The sequence below is a fragment of the Salvelinus alpinus genome, chromosome 5 (genome assembly GCF_045679555.1).
Source record: "Salvelinus alpinus chromosome 5, SLU_Salpinus.1, whole genome shotgun sequence".
NCBI lineage: Eukaryota > Metazoa > Chordata > Actinopteri > Salmoniformes > Salmonidae > Salvelinus > Salvelinus alpinus.
Window position 1 is genome coordinate 57,344,054 of NC_092090.1, and position 14,914 is coordinate 57,358,967.

The 14,914-nt window shown below is 41.9% G+C and overlaps 1 pseudogene; it reads left to right on the forward strand.

The window, feature by feature from the left end:
* The first annotated feature begins 6,641 nt into the window (after window positions 1–6,641).
* LOC139575313 (nuclear factor 7, brain-like) lies at window positions 6,642–9,237 on the forward strand (annotated as a pseudogene).
* Window positions 9,238–14,914: the final 5,677 nt, after the last annotated feature.

Consider the following 14,914-nt stretch of genomic DNA (forward strand, 5'->3'; position numbering starts at 1 on the left):
AAAACCGTTTGAATTATGTCTGTGGGTGAACCAGAACTCTTTCTACAGCGAAAATCATAACAGGACATGCGAAGCTCTGAAAAATAGTCTCTGATCTCGGATCAGTTTTAAGCTCTGTGTATGCCCTATGGATCGAAATGAACTGCACCCGCCTTCCCCTGGATGTCAGTAACCAATGAGAAGTGGAATGGCGTCTCTACGTGTTTCTCAGAGTTTATAAAACGCAATGGAGTGAGATGTCCCTTCTTTTGGACGCTCGCCAGGACGCAAGGGAGGACATCAGAATGGCATGCTCAAAAGCTCTCGTTATTGATCAAAGATATATCCGTCTGTGATTTAATTCGATATAGGTGTTAGAAACATCATAACGAAGTTATTTGAAACCGATTTATATCAGTTTATGCGAGTATATTGCTAATTTTCGAAATTTCCTTAGTATTGCGTTTGAGGATTTGGACATGTGTGTGCCGTGTAGCTATCGTTAGCTGCTAGTTCTGAAGTTGAAGAGGTCGTTTTACAACAAAGCAACGATTCTTTTGGACAAAGGACACATTGCCCAAGATACTGATGGAAGCTCGTCCAAAAGTAAGAGTTATTTATGATTTTATTCCGTATTTATGTGGAAAAATGTAAACGCAGTTGTCGGCCATTTTTTGCAGCACTAGTCTGGCTGTAACTCACAATGTATGTCTAGTAACGTTAATTTTAAAAATCTAAATCAGCGGTTGCATTAACTTCTTGCAACTATAGGGGGTGCTGTTCCGCATTAGCATATTTGGGTCTCCAAATTAAACTGCCTCGTGCTAAATTCTTGATCGTACAATATGCATATTATTGTTATTATTGGATAGAAAACAGTCTATAGTTTCTATAGGAGTTGAAATTTTGTCTCTGAGTGGTACAGAACAATTTTTACAGCACTTTTCATGACAGGGTTCAGATTTCAGAAATTTTTACCTCTGATCTGGGGTCTGTTTATAAGGCCACAGTGAATGCTATGAAGAAACCGACACTGCCTACGTCTTCCTCTGGGTGTCTGTACGTCATCACGTTTTCAATGAAATCGATGGGACGTTCACAGCCATTATAAATGACCAAAATGTACAGAGACCGCCCTTTCTCAACGTGCGCCTCAAGCGTGAAGGCCATCGGACCTGTCTCGTTCCAAATCGTTTTCTAACCAGCTATATTTCTCCGGTCATGTTTTCAGTCGTTATAGTTGTTAAAAACATCAGAATGTAGTTAATTTTAACCGTTTTATAGCAATTTATATCCGTTTAGTGCGATTCTGAGGAATTTATTTGTCGTGCACTTTCTAGCTTTGGGAACGTTTCGCGGTCTCGGTCGTTGTTAGTGGACATTTCGAAGGACAGAGGACATCTATCGACCAAAAGACGTTTATAACATAGAAAGGATACATTGCCCAAGAATATGATGGAAGATCAGCTCAAAGTAAGCAATATTTAATATGATAAACCGTGTTTCTGTCGAAATATTTTAAACGCATACATCGCCATTTTGTTTGGTGTAGCTTCACTTGGCCAACCCTGTATTGAAAAGTAAGGATAATTTTAAAAATGTAAATCAGCGGTTGCATTAAGAACTAATTTGTCTTTCGATTCCTGTCAACCCTGTATTTTTTAGTCAAGTATATGATTAGCTTTTAATTAAACTAGATCACTCTGATAGATGACGTCAGACATATTGAGGCTTGATTTCCTAGTATTTTTATTGTGTAACCACGGTTTTGTATGGCTAAATATGCACCTTTTCGAACAAACTGTATATGTATGTTGTAAAATGATGTTACAGGAGTGTCATCGGAAGAATTCTGAGAAGGTTAGTGAAAAAATTAATATCTTTTGGCGGTGATTACGTTATAGCGCTCTTTGGCTGGAATCGATGCTCTGGTAACGTTTTCACATGTAGTATGCTAACTTATCGATTTATTGTGTTTTCGCTGTAAAACGCTTAGAAAATCTGAAATATTGTCTGGAATCACAAGATCTGGGTCTTTCCATTGCTATGCTTTGTCTATTCTTATGAAATGTTTTATGATGAGTAAATTGGTCATACACGTTGCTCTATCTAGTAATTCTAGTCGATTTGCGATGGTCGGTGCAATTGTAAACTGTGATTTCTACCTGAAATATGCACTTTTTTCTAACAAAAACTATCCTATACCATGAATATGTTATCAGACTGTCATCTGAAGAGGTTTTTTCTTGGTTAGTGGATATCAATATCTTAGTTGAGCCGAATTGGTGATAGCACCTGAAGGAGTAAGAAACTGATGGAGTTAGAATAGTGGTGTATTTTGCTAACGTGTTTAGCTAATAGATTTACATATTTTGTCTTCCCTGTAAAACATTTTAAAAATCTGAAATGGTGGCTTTATTCACAAGATCTGTATCTTTCATCTGGTGTCTTGGACTTGTGATTTAATGATATTTAGATGCTACTATCTACTTCTGAAGCTATGCTATCTATGCTAATCAGTGTGTGGGGGGTGGGGGGTGATCCCGGATCCGGGGTTGAGGTTCTAGAAAGGTTAATAACCAATGCATCTTTCATTAGCTGTCCAACCTGTATTCTTTTAGTCAATCTAATCGATAAATAATCGTAAACATAGGTGCCTTTCCAAGATGGCACCGGCCAGAATGCATGCCATGTTTTGACAGATTACATTGCATAACCACGATTTGTGATGCTAAATATGCACATTTTCGAACAAACTCTATATGCATTGTGTAATATGATGTTACAGGACTGTCATCTGAAGAATTCTGAGAAGGTTAGTGAAAAAATTAATATATTTTGGTGGCGATAACGTTATCGCCCCTTTTGCCTTGATTCAATGCGGGGGTGATGTTAGCTCATGTGGTATGCTAATATAACGATATATTGTGTTTTCGCTGTAAAACACTTAGAAAATCTGAAATATTGTCTGGATTCACAAGATCTGTGTCTTTCAATTGCTGTAGGCTGTGTATTTTTCAGAAATGTTTTAGGATGAGTATTTTGGTAATTGACGTCGGTCTCTGTAATTATTCCGGCTGCTTCCAACGCTATTTCAGATTGCAGCTGCAATGTAGAACTGTGATTTATACCTGAAATATGCACATTTTTCAAACAAAACATATGCTATACCATAAATATGTTATCAGACTGTCATCTTATGAAGTTGTTTCTTGGTTAGTGGCTATATATATCTTTATTTAGTCGAATTAGTGATAGCTACTGATGGAGTAAAAAAATGGTGGAGTAAAAAAAGTGGTGTCTTTTGCTATCGTGGTTAGCTAATAGATTTACATATTGTGTCTTCCCTGTAAAACATTTTAAAAATCAGAAATGATGGCTGGATTCACAAGATCTGTATCTTTCATCTGGTGTCTTGGACTTGTGATTTAATGATATTTAGATGCTTGTATTTACTTGTGACGCTATGCTAGGCTATGCTAGTCAGCTTTTTTACTGTGGGGGGTGCTCCCGGATCCGGGATGAGTACCAAGTAAAAGTTAATAGGGCTGACTGACCTCTGGCTTCTGTTCTGACTTCCTGGTGAGGCCTGATCACCCTCACTAGAAAGACAGCAGACATTGTTTTTATTGGCTATGCAAAAACAAAAAATTAGGAAGAAGTTTATAATTTATCAATAATCCTATGTGTAATTCGGACCACAAGAAGGACAGAGAGAGAGCTGTCTTTAGTCTATTTGACCATTACCTTATGGGATACAATTATTTCCTTATGGAATTATCAAGAGAGAATTAAATGTTTTATTCTGATTAGTTTATTTTTTATTTAACAGGCAGTGTTGTTGTTATTTTCGGACGTATGAATTACAATGTGAGTCATGTGTCCAAAGGGGGAATTACTGGTCCCCTGGGGCCCTTTGGTAAATATGCAAATTGTTTTATTCACATGCCTGCCTGTAAAAGGAAAAAAGAGATGTCTGTAATGGTTGACAGTTACTCCAAATTATTTAAAGTTTTCCCCACCTCCAGTGATATGTGTATTGCTGTTGTTGTTTTGTTTTCTTTGTTTTTGTCTTGCTTTAATAACAAATCTCACCAGATTGGGTCTGCTGAATGGTTGGGATTTCTTCCTAAGGATTAGCACTCTGACTCCCTGGCATGTAACTCTGCAGTGAGATCGCCAAGATGATAGGGGAGTATAAGCCGATGAAATTTTTAAAAAATACGTTTTTTTTTTTTTTAACAGTGTGTTGTTATTCTCTAAGACATTTGTCTTAGAAGTCTGGATTTCTTGAAATAGAAAATGCCCTTGTTCTGGTCTGTCCTCTCTCTAGGTTATGGCGAAGGTGACCACAGATGGTGTCTAGATGCATGGAAGATAATTCGGCAGAGAACAGTGTGAACGTCAACACCCCCTCTAACTGGCTGACAATTGTGAAAATGGTGTTCAGTATGGTCCTTAACCAATTCTACCGTGAGACCTGAGTCAAAGCCAGCATACAGAAGCTATCAACTGCCTTTTGAGTATCTGGAGCATCAGCATTTCTGGGTTCGATTACAGGCTCAAAATGGCCACTCTTTCTAGAATGCCAGCATCCCGGAGTCACCTCTTCACTGTTGACGTTGAGACTGGTGTTTTGCAGGTACTACACTGCTCAAAAAAATAAAGGGAACACTTAAACAACACAATGTAACTCCAAGTCAATCACACTTCTGTGAAATCAAACTGTCCACTTAGGAAGCAACACTGATTGACAAAAAATTTCACATGCTGTTGTGCAAATGGAATAGACAAAAGGTGGAAATTATAGGCAATTAGCAAGACACCCCCAAAAAAGGAGTGATTCTGCAGGTGGTGACCACAGACCACTTCTCAGTTCCTATGCTTCCTGGCTGATGTTTTGGTCACTTTTGAATGCTGGCGGTGCTCTCACTCTAGTGGTAGCCTGAGACGGAGTCTACAACCCACACAAGTGGCTCAGGTAGTGCAGTTCATCCAGGATGGCACATCAATGCGAGCTGTGGCAAAAATGTTTGCTGTGTCTGTCAGCGTAGTGTCCAGAGCATGGAGGCGCTACCAGGAGACAGGCCAGTACATCAGGAGACGTGGAGGAGGCCGTAGGAGGGCAACAACCCAGCAGCAGGACCGCTACCTCCGCCTTTGTGCAAGGAGGAGCACTGCCAGAGCCCTGCAAAATGACCTCCAGCAGGCCACAAATGTGCATGTGTCTGCTCAAACGGTCAGAAACAGACTCCATGAGGGTGGTATGAGGGCCCGACGTCCACAGGTGGGGGTTGTGCTTACAGCCCAACACCGTGCAGGACGTTTGGCATTTGCCAGAGAACACCAAGATTGGCAAATTCGCCACTGGCGCCCTGTGCTCTTCACAGATGAAAGCAGGTTCACACTGAGCACATGAGCACATGTGACAGACGTGACAGAGTCTGGAGACGCCGTGGAGAACGTTCTGCTGCCTGCAACATCCTCCAGCATGACTGGTTTGGCGATGGGTCAGTCATGGTGTGGGGTGGCATTTCTTTGTGGGGCCGCACAGCTCTCCATGTGCTCGCCAGAGGTAGCCTGACTGCCATTAGGTACCGAGATGAGATCCTCAGACCCCTTGTGAGACCATATGCTGACACATGCACATTTGTGGCCTGCTGGAGGTCATTTTGCAGGGCGCTGGCAGTGCACCTCCTTGCACAAAGGCGGAGGTAGCGGTCCTGCTGCTGGGTTGTTGCCCTCCTACGGCCTCCTCCACGTGTCCTGATGTACTGGCCTGTCTCCTGGTAGCGCCTCCATGCTCTGGACACTACGCTGACAGACACAGCAAACCTTTTTGCCACAGCGCGCATTGATGTGCCATCCTGGATGAACTGCACTACCTGAGCCACTTGTGTGGGTTGTAGACTCCGTCTCATGCTACCACTAGAGTGAAAGCACCGCCAGCATTCAAAAGTGACCAAAACATCAGCCAGGAAGCATAGGAACTGAGAAGTGGTCTGTGGTCACCACCTGCAGAATCACTCCTTTTTTGGGGGTGTCTTGCTAATTGCCTATAATTTCCACCTTTTGTCTATTCCATTTGCACAACAGCATGTGAAATTTATTGTCAATCAGTGTTGCTTCCTAAGTGGACAGTTTGATTTCACAGAAGTGTGATTGACTTGGAGTTACATTGTGTTGTTTAAGTGTTCCCTTTATTTTTTTGAGCAGTGTATTTAATGAAGCTGCCAGTTGAGGACTTGTGAGGTGTCTGACCACGGACACATACTTATTTTCTTACTTTATTTTGGTCATATTTATTTTCTTTCACCTTTATTTAACCAGGTAGGCCAGTTGAGAACAAGTTAGAAATTTACAACTGCGACCTGGCCAAGATAAAGCAAAGCAGTGCGACAACAACAACGTAGAGTTACACATGGGATAAACAAATGTACAGTCAATAACACAATAGAAGAATATATGTACAGTGTGTGCAAATGTAGTAAGATTAGGGAGGTAAGGCAATAAATAGGCCATAGTGGCGAAATAATTACAATTTAGCGTTAAAACTACAATTTAGCTTTAAGCATATGAAGTGAAGTGGTTGTTCTGGTGTTAATTGTTTGTTTTTTTGCTAATCAAAGGACACTAGGATACCAGCAGCACTGTTCAAGAAAATGGCTGAGAAAGCTCTCCTGTATACTTACCTGTGCTGTCATCTGTTCAGAGACTTTCAGAGAACCTGTTTCTCTGGACTGCCACCACAGCTTCACTTCCAGCTGCCTGGACAAATACTGGGATCAGACCAAAAACAAGAATTGTCTAGTCTGTAAGAGGAATTCTTCTAAGGATGCTGCAATTCATTTTTCATTAAAGGAGCTGGCTGACAAATATGCAGGGATATAGAAAGCAGGAGGGTCCAGGGAAGGGAGGGATGATAGTTATCCAAAGGATGACAGAGAGATCATTTGTAGTAAACATACAGATGAACCAAAGTGGTTATGTAAGGTGAAGCAGAGAGCTGTGGGTCACAAATGTGAATCTCCTGATGACCATGGACACACATTCATACCCTTACAGCAGGCAGTGCAAGACCCGAAGGAAAAACTAACATCTGTTTTAGTCACTGCAGGACAAGTAGACCAAATGTGAAGACTTAGAGGAGACATGCAATACTCCAGGAAGCAGCTGGGAGCGACAGAGAGGCAGATCAGGAGGGAGCTTGAGAAGCTTCACCAGTTCCTGAGAGAGGAAGAGGAGGCCAGACTGACTGCACGGAGGGGGAAAGAGAAGGAGAAGGGTAAGATGATCGCCAGAGAGAAAGAACATTCAGGACCAGATCACCTCTCTTACAGAAATCATCCCTGCTCTGAAACAAAACCTGCGGAAACAGGATCTGTCATTTCTCAAGAGCTACAAACACACCCAAACAAGCTCCAGAGCCCAGACAGCTGGTCTCAGGAGCACTGGTAGATTTTTTTTTTTTTTTTTAATAAACATACAGTCAATAATACAGTGAAAAATAAGTCTATATACAATGTGAGCAAGTGAGGTGAGATAAGGGAGGTGAAGGCAAACAAAATATATATATAAATAAATAAAAATATAAAAAAGGCCATGGTGGCGAAGTAAATACAATATAGCAAGTATAAAAAAAACACTGGAATGGTTGGTTTGCAGTGGAAGAAAGTGCAAAGTAGAGATAGAAATAATGGGGTGCAAAGGAGCAAAATAAATAAATGAATACAGTAGGTAAAGAGGTAGTTGTTTGGGCTAAATTATAGATGGGCTATGTACAGGTGCAGTAATCTATGAGCTGCTCTGACAGCTGGTGCTTAAAGCTAGTGAGGGAGATAAGTGTTTCCAGTTTCAGAGATTTTTGTAGTTCGTTCCAGTCATTGGCAGCAGAGAACTGGAAGGAGAGGCGGCCAAAGGAAGAATTGGTTTTGGGGGTGACCAGAGAGATATACCTGCTGGAGCGCGTGCTACAGGTAGGTGCTGCTATGGTGACCAGCGAGCTGAGATAAGGGGGGACTTTACCTAGCAGGGTCTTGTAGATGACCTGGAGCCAGTGGGTTTGGCGACGAGTATGAAGCGAGGGCCAGCCAACGAGAGTGTACAGGTCGCAGTGGTGGGTAGTGTATGGGGCTTTGGTGACAAAACGGATGGCACTGTGATAGACTGCATCCAATTTATTGAGTAGGGTTTTGGAGGCTATTTTGTAAATGACATCACCGAAGTCGAGGATTGGTAGGATGGTCAGTTTTACAAGGGTATGTTTGGCAGCATGAGTGAAGGATGCTTTGTTGCGGAATAGGAAGCCAATTCTAGATTTAACTTTGGATTGGAGATGTTTGATGTGAGTCTGGAAGGAGAGTTTACAGTCTAACCAGACACCTAGGTATTTGTAGTTGTCCACATATTCTAAGTCAGAGCCGTCCAGAGTAGTGATGTTGGACAGGCGGGCAGGTGCAGGCAGCGATCGGTTGAAGAGCATGCATTTAGTTTTACTTGTATTTAAGAGCAATTGGAGGCCACGGAAGGAGAGTTGTATGGCATTGAAGCTCGCCTGGAGGGTTGTTAACACAGTGTCAAAAGAAGGGCCAGAAGTATACAGAATAGTGTCGTCTGCGTAGAGGTGGATCAGAGAATCACCAGCAGCAAGATGTGGTCAAACACCTGGGAAATCTGCAGTTCAGAGTCTGGAAGAAGATACAAGGGATTGTCAAGTACACTCCTGTGATTCTGGACCCCAATACTGCTGAATGTAGGCTCTCTCCGTCTGATGATCTAACCACTGTTGAACATTTAGAGAAAAGGCAGCAGCTCCCTGACAACCCAGAGAGGAACAAAATGTACGCCATTGTTCTGGGCTCTGAAGGGTTCAGCTCAGGAAAAGACAGCTGGGAGGTGGAGGTAGGGGACCACTCTCACTGGTATATAGGTGTGGCCAAGGAGTCAATCAACAGGAAGAAGGAAATATTTGCAACCACAGTGTATAGATACTGGGCTATGAATTTGAGGAGAGGTAAATATAGTGCAGGAGATAATAGTCTCACACTGAAGAGGAGACCCCAGAGGACCAGAGTGCAGCTGGACTATGACAAGAGGGAGGTGTCTTTCTACGACCTGGAAGACATGACACATATCTACAAATACAAAGACACGTTTACTGAGAGAATGTACCCATACTTTTCTAATGGAAAGTTTGGTGATGCTGACCATCCTGATATACATATCCGCCAATCAGAGGTCTCTCTGACAGTGATGTAGTCCCGATAAGGTGTGTGCGTGTGCGTGTGCGTGTGCGTGTGTGTGTGTGAGATGGAGAGAGGAAGTAACATTTCTTCTACAGATTATATAATATCTGAGAGAGGAGCTGAAATAGTACTTTGTTTATACAAGCTCTCTCTCCACAGGTCTGATCTGTGAATAGGATTTTCTCCCATTACCTTCATGTTGAAGACATTTTATTAAATGATGCTCTCAAACTATGATCCTACTGGGCAAACTGTTAATGTTAAGATTTAAAAAAAATATTGAATCAATAAATGGGTAGCCTTATGCCTTATCTGTATATGCTTTGCTAATCACTCTGTATCAAATATTATTTTAATAATATTTCAGAAATTTTTTGACATGAATCATCTATGTACAATTATAAAGTAAAAGTTGTTACACTTGTGACATTTAAAAAAAGTGTAAATATTAAATGGTAATATATTATTTACTAATCTCTGTAACAGATGTGAACTGTTCTGATTTGAATAAAACATATTTCTTCTAGTCAATAAAAAGCCAGGAAGCATGTCTTTGATCAATAATTCTATTTTTATTTAAATATTTTTATTTATTTATTGATAACACCTTACCATATTTCCTTAAGTTAGAGAAACACATGTAGAACGACACACACAACAACAAAAAACGTTATCTTCGACAGTATATAGTGCCAAATAAGAGTTATTTGGCTTGTAACCATAGCAGATCCCTTTTTGGTGCTATATAGAACCTTTGTTTCAAGGTTCTATAAAGAAACATGTTCCTAAGGTTCTAAATGTAAGCTTAATGGTTCTTTAAATAACCCTTTCCTAAAGTTATATGAAGAACCATTACTAAAAGGGCATATACAGTATAGCACCAGAAAAGTGTTCTGCTGTGGTTACAACCCTTTTTGGGGCTATATAGAACCTTTTTATATATTTCTTTATAGAATCTTTATGGAGAATGGTTCTATAAAAGACCGTTCGTCAATCTGAAAGGTTCTTTATAGATCCTTTTGAAGAACTACAGGTTTTGTTTTATTCTGGTTAGTCATATTACAGTTGAAGTCGGAAATTTACATACACTTAGGTTGGAGTCATTAAAACTTGTTTTTCAACCACTCCACAAATTTCTTGTTAATAAACTATAGTTTTGGCAAGTCGGTTAGGACATCTACTTTGTGCATGACACAAGTAATTTTTCCAACAATTGTTTACAGACTATTTCACTTATAATTGACTGTATCACATTTCCAGTGAGTCAGAAGTTTACATACACTAAGTTGACTGTGCTTTTAAACAGCTTGGAAAATTCAAAAAAATGTCATGGCTTTAGAAGCTTCTGATAGGCAAATGTACATCATTTGAGTCAATTGGAGGTGTACCTGTGGATGCATTTCAAGGCCTACTGTAACGTTTGCTCTCCTTCTCTTCGTCTGAAGAGGAGGAGTAGGGATCGGACCAAAACGCAGCGTGTTGTGAAGACATGAATGAATTTATTTAAATAAAGACGAACACGAAAAACACTTGGAAAATTACAAAACAAAAAACGACGTAGACCGACCTGAACATATGAACTTACATATACACGAAGAACGCACGGACAGGAACAGACTAGACAGACGAAACAGTCCCGTGTGGTAACATACACTGACACGGAAGACAACGAAACAGTCCCGTGTGGTGCGACAGACACAGACACAGGAACAATCACCCACCAACAAACAGTGAGAACAGCCTACCTTAATATGGTTCTCAATCAGAGGAAACGTAAAACACCTGTCCCTGATTGAGAACCATATCAGGCCAATAGACAATGAACCTAAACATAGAAACACATAACATAGAATGCCCACCCCAACTCACGCCCTGACCAACTAAACACATACAAAAACAAGGAAAACAGGTCAGGAACCTACCTTCAAACTCAGTGCCTCTTTGCTTGACATCATGGGAAAATCAAAAGAGATCAGCCAAGACCTCCACAAGTCTGTAGACCTCCACAAGTCTGGTTCATCCTTGGGAGCAATTTCCAAATGCCTGAAGGTACTACGTTCATCTGTACAAACAATAGTACGCAAGTATAAACACCATGGGACCACGCAGCCATCATACCACTCAGGAAGGAGACGCATTCTGTCTCCTCGAGATAAACGTACTTTGGTGCGAAAAGTGCAAATCAATCCCAGAACAACAGCAAAGGACCTTGTGAAGATGATGGAGGAAACAGGTACAAAAGTATCTATATCCACAGTAAAACGAGTCCTATATCGACATAACCTGAAAGGCCGCTCAGCAAGGAAGAAGCCACTGCTCCAAAACCGCCATAAAAAAGCCAAACTACGGTTTGTAACTGCACATGGGGACAAAGATCATACTTTTTGGAGAAATGTCCTCTGGTCTGATGAAACAAAAATAGAACTGCTTGGCCTTAATGACCATTGTTATGTTTAGAGGAAAAAGAGGGAGGCTTGCAAGCCGAAGAACACCATCCCAACCATGAAGCACGGGGGTGGCAGCATCATGTTTTGGGGGTGCTTTGCTGCAGGAGGGACTGGTGCACTTCACAAAATAGATGGCGTCATGAGGATGGAAACTTATGTGGATATATTGACGCAACATCTCAAGACATCAATCAGGAAGTTAAAGCTTGGTCGCAAATGGACAATGACCCCAAGCATACTTCCAAAGTTGTGGCAAAATGGCCTAATGACAGCAAAGTCAAGGTATTGGAGTGGCCATCACAAAGCCCTGACCTCAATCCTATAGAAAATGTGTGGGCAGAACTGAAAAAGCGTGTGCTAGCAAGGAGGCCTACAAACCTGACTCAGTTACACCAGCTCTGTCAGGAGGAATGGGCCAAAATTCACCCAACTTATTGTGGGAAGCTTGTGGAAGGCTACCCGAAAGGTTTGACCCAAGTTAAACAATTTAAAGGCAATGCTACCAAATACTAATTGAGTGTATGTAAACTTCTGACCCACTGGGAATGTGATGAAAGAAATACAAGCTAAAATAAATAATTCTCTCTACTATTATTCTGACATTTCACATTCTTAAAATAAAGTGGTGATCCTAACTGACCTAAGACAGGGACTCTTTACTACGATTAAATGTCAGGAATTGTGAAAAACTGAGTTTAAATGTATTTGGCTAAGGTGTATGTAAACTTCCGACTTCAACTGAATATTGTTACAATTCCATAGGCGTTATTGTTAGGCGTTATAGGCGTTATTGTGTTAATTGAAAAGTTAAATCAATGTGCACTAATGTGCAGTTCGAGAACGATTCGTTCTTTTGAACGACTCAAGTGCCAGCCCCGGAGGACTATGCTCTCAGATGCAATGTAGCCCTGGTTTTGCGTATCATGGAGAGGCCAGAGATAGCCAGACTAGTAAATTGGGCTAAGGAACAGAAGTTGGGTATTGGAGAAAGGCCATCCGTGCATTACAGTGGATGAAGGCGCTGTATAACAGTGGTGAGGAAGAATGGCGCCAATTACAAACCGTACTCTGCTGTCTCTGATGGCTTAGAAATTGAACCTGACAAGAGTGATGATGAATTGCCTGCGGTTGCAGGTGTGGTGAAGACCTCTGAGTCTGAGCCCCGCCCCGGTCGTCATGCAAACGATGATTCTAGCCCAGTGGGAGTTACATTTTTGCCTTTTGGCTGACCCATATGTAGTCTCAGGCTGGGTAGAAAATAGTTTGGGTACTGTTAAATAGGTGAAGGTAGCTCTAAGTGTACAAGATCTGTGACTTGCTTTGCTCTCTGGAGCAGGGCGCCTTTGAAAGGAGTGATTATTGGGTGTTGAGGTGGAATGAAAGATTGAACGATTACCTGTGTCTGGGATGCCCGCCGTTTGGTGTGACGTAGACTCGGTGGCGAGCATGGTGAAACAGAGAAGACACTGTCTGTTCTTTTGAGGTTTGAATCAGTCTTTACCTGACAACGTCATTTTAGGATATATCAGTTATTCCGTGAGAGCTTTTGTGCCCGAACCCACTAAGGTGTTTTAGATGCCAAGATTAAGGTTATGTTGCAGCAGTGTGTAGGAGGGAGATTCTGAGATGTGAGACGTGTACAAGAGGGCATGAGACAAAGGAATGTGTAGTATTGATGGGGAAAAAATTGTGTATCAACAGTGGGGGTGCCAATGTTGCTGGTGATCAAAGTGTCCTGTGCGAGAGAGACAGGTTGAGGTTACCAGGGTCAGAATAGAACAGAAGGTATCTTATGGTGAGGCAGTGAAGAGTGGAATGTAGTAGTGGAATGTAGTGGTGTGTTTGTATTGTCATTTTTTCTTTTACATACAGTGTACAGTGGGGAGAACAAGTATTTGATACACTGCCAATTTTGCAGGTTTTCCTACTTACAAAGCATGTAGAGGTCTGTAATTTTTATCATAGGTACACTTCAACTGTGAGAGACGGAATCTAAAACAAAAATCCAGAAAATCACATTGTATGATTTTTAAGTAATTAATTTGCATTTTATTGCATGACATAAGTATTTGATCACCTACCAACCAGTAAGAATTCCGGCTCTCACAGACCTGTTCGTTTTTCTTTAAGAAGCCCTCCTGTTCTCCACTCATTACCTGTATTAACTGCACCTGTTTGAACTCGTTACCTGTATAAAAGACACCTGTCCACACACTCAATCAAACAGACTCCAACCTCTCCACAATGGCCAAGACAAGAGAGCTGTGTAAGGACATCAGGGATAAAATTGTAGACCTGCACAAGGCTGGGATGGGCTACAGGACAATAGGCAAGCAGCTTGGTGAGAAGGCAGCAACTGTTGGCACAATTATTAGAAAATGGAAGAAGTTCAAGATGACGGTCAATCACCCTCGGTCTGGGGCTCCATGCAAGATCTCACCTCGTGGGGCATCAATGATCATGAGGAAGTTGAGGGATCAGCCCAGAACTACACGGCAGGACCTGGTCAATGACCTGAAGAGAGCTGGGACCACCGTTTCAAAGAAAACCATTAGTAACACACTACGCCGTCATGGATTAAAATCCTGCAGCGCACGCAAGGTCCCCCTGCTCAAGCCAGCGCATGTCCAGGCCCGTCTGAAGTTTGCCAATGACCATCTGGATGATCCAGAGGAGGAATGGGAGAAGGTCATGTGGTCTGATGAGACAAAAATAGAGCTTTTTGCTCTAAACTCCACTCGCCGTGTTTGGAGGAATAGAAGGATGAGTACAACCCCAAGAACACCATCCCAACCGTGAAGCATGGAGGTGGAAACATCATTCTTTGGGGATGCTTTTCTGCAAAGGGGACAGGACGACTGCACCGTATTGAGGGGAGGATGGATGGGGCCATGTATCGCGAGATCTTGACCAACAACCTCCTTCCCTCAGTAAGAGCATTGAAGATGGGTCGTGGCTGGGTCTTCCAGCATGACAACGACCCGAAACACACAGCCAGGGCAACTAAGGAGTGGCTCCGTAAGAAGCATCTCAAGGTCCTGGAGTGGCCTAGCCAGTCTCCAGACCTGAACCCAATAGAAAATCTTTGGAGGGAGCTGAAAGTCCGTATTGTCCAGCGACAGCCCCGAAACCTGAAGGATCTGGAGAAGGTCTGTATGGAGGAGTGGGCCAAAATCCCTGCTGCAGTGTGTGCAAACCTGGTCAAGAACTACAGGAAACGTATGATCTCTGTAATTGCAAACA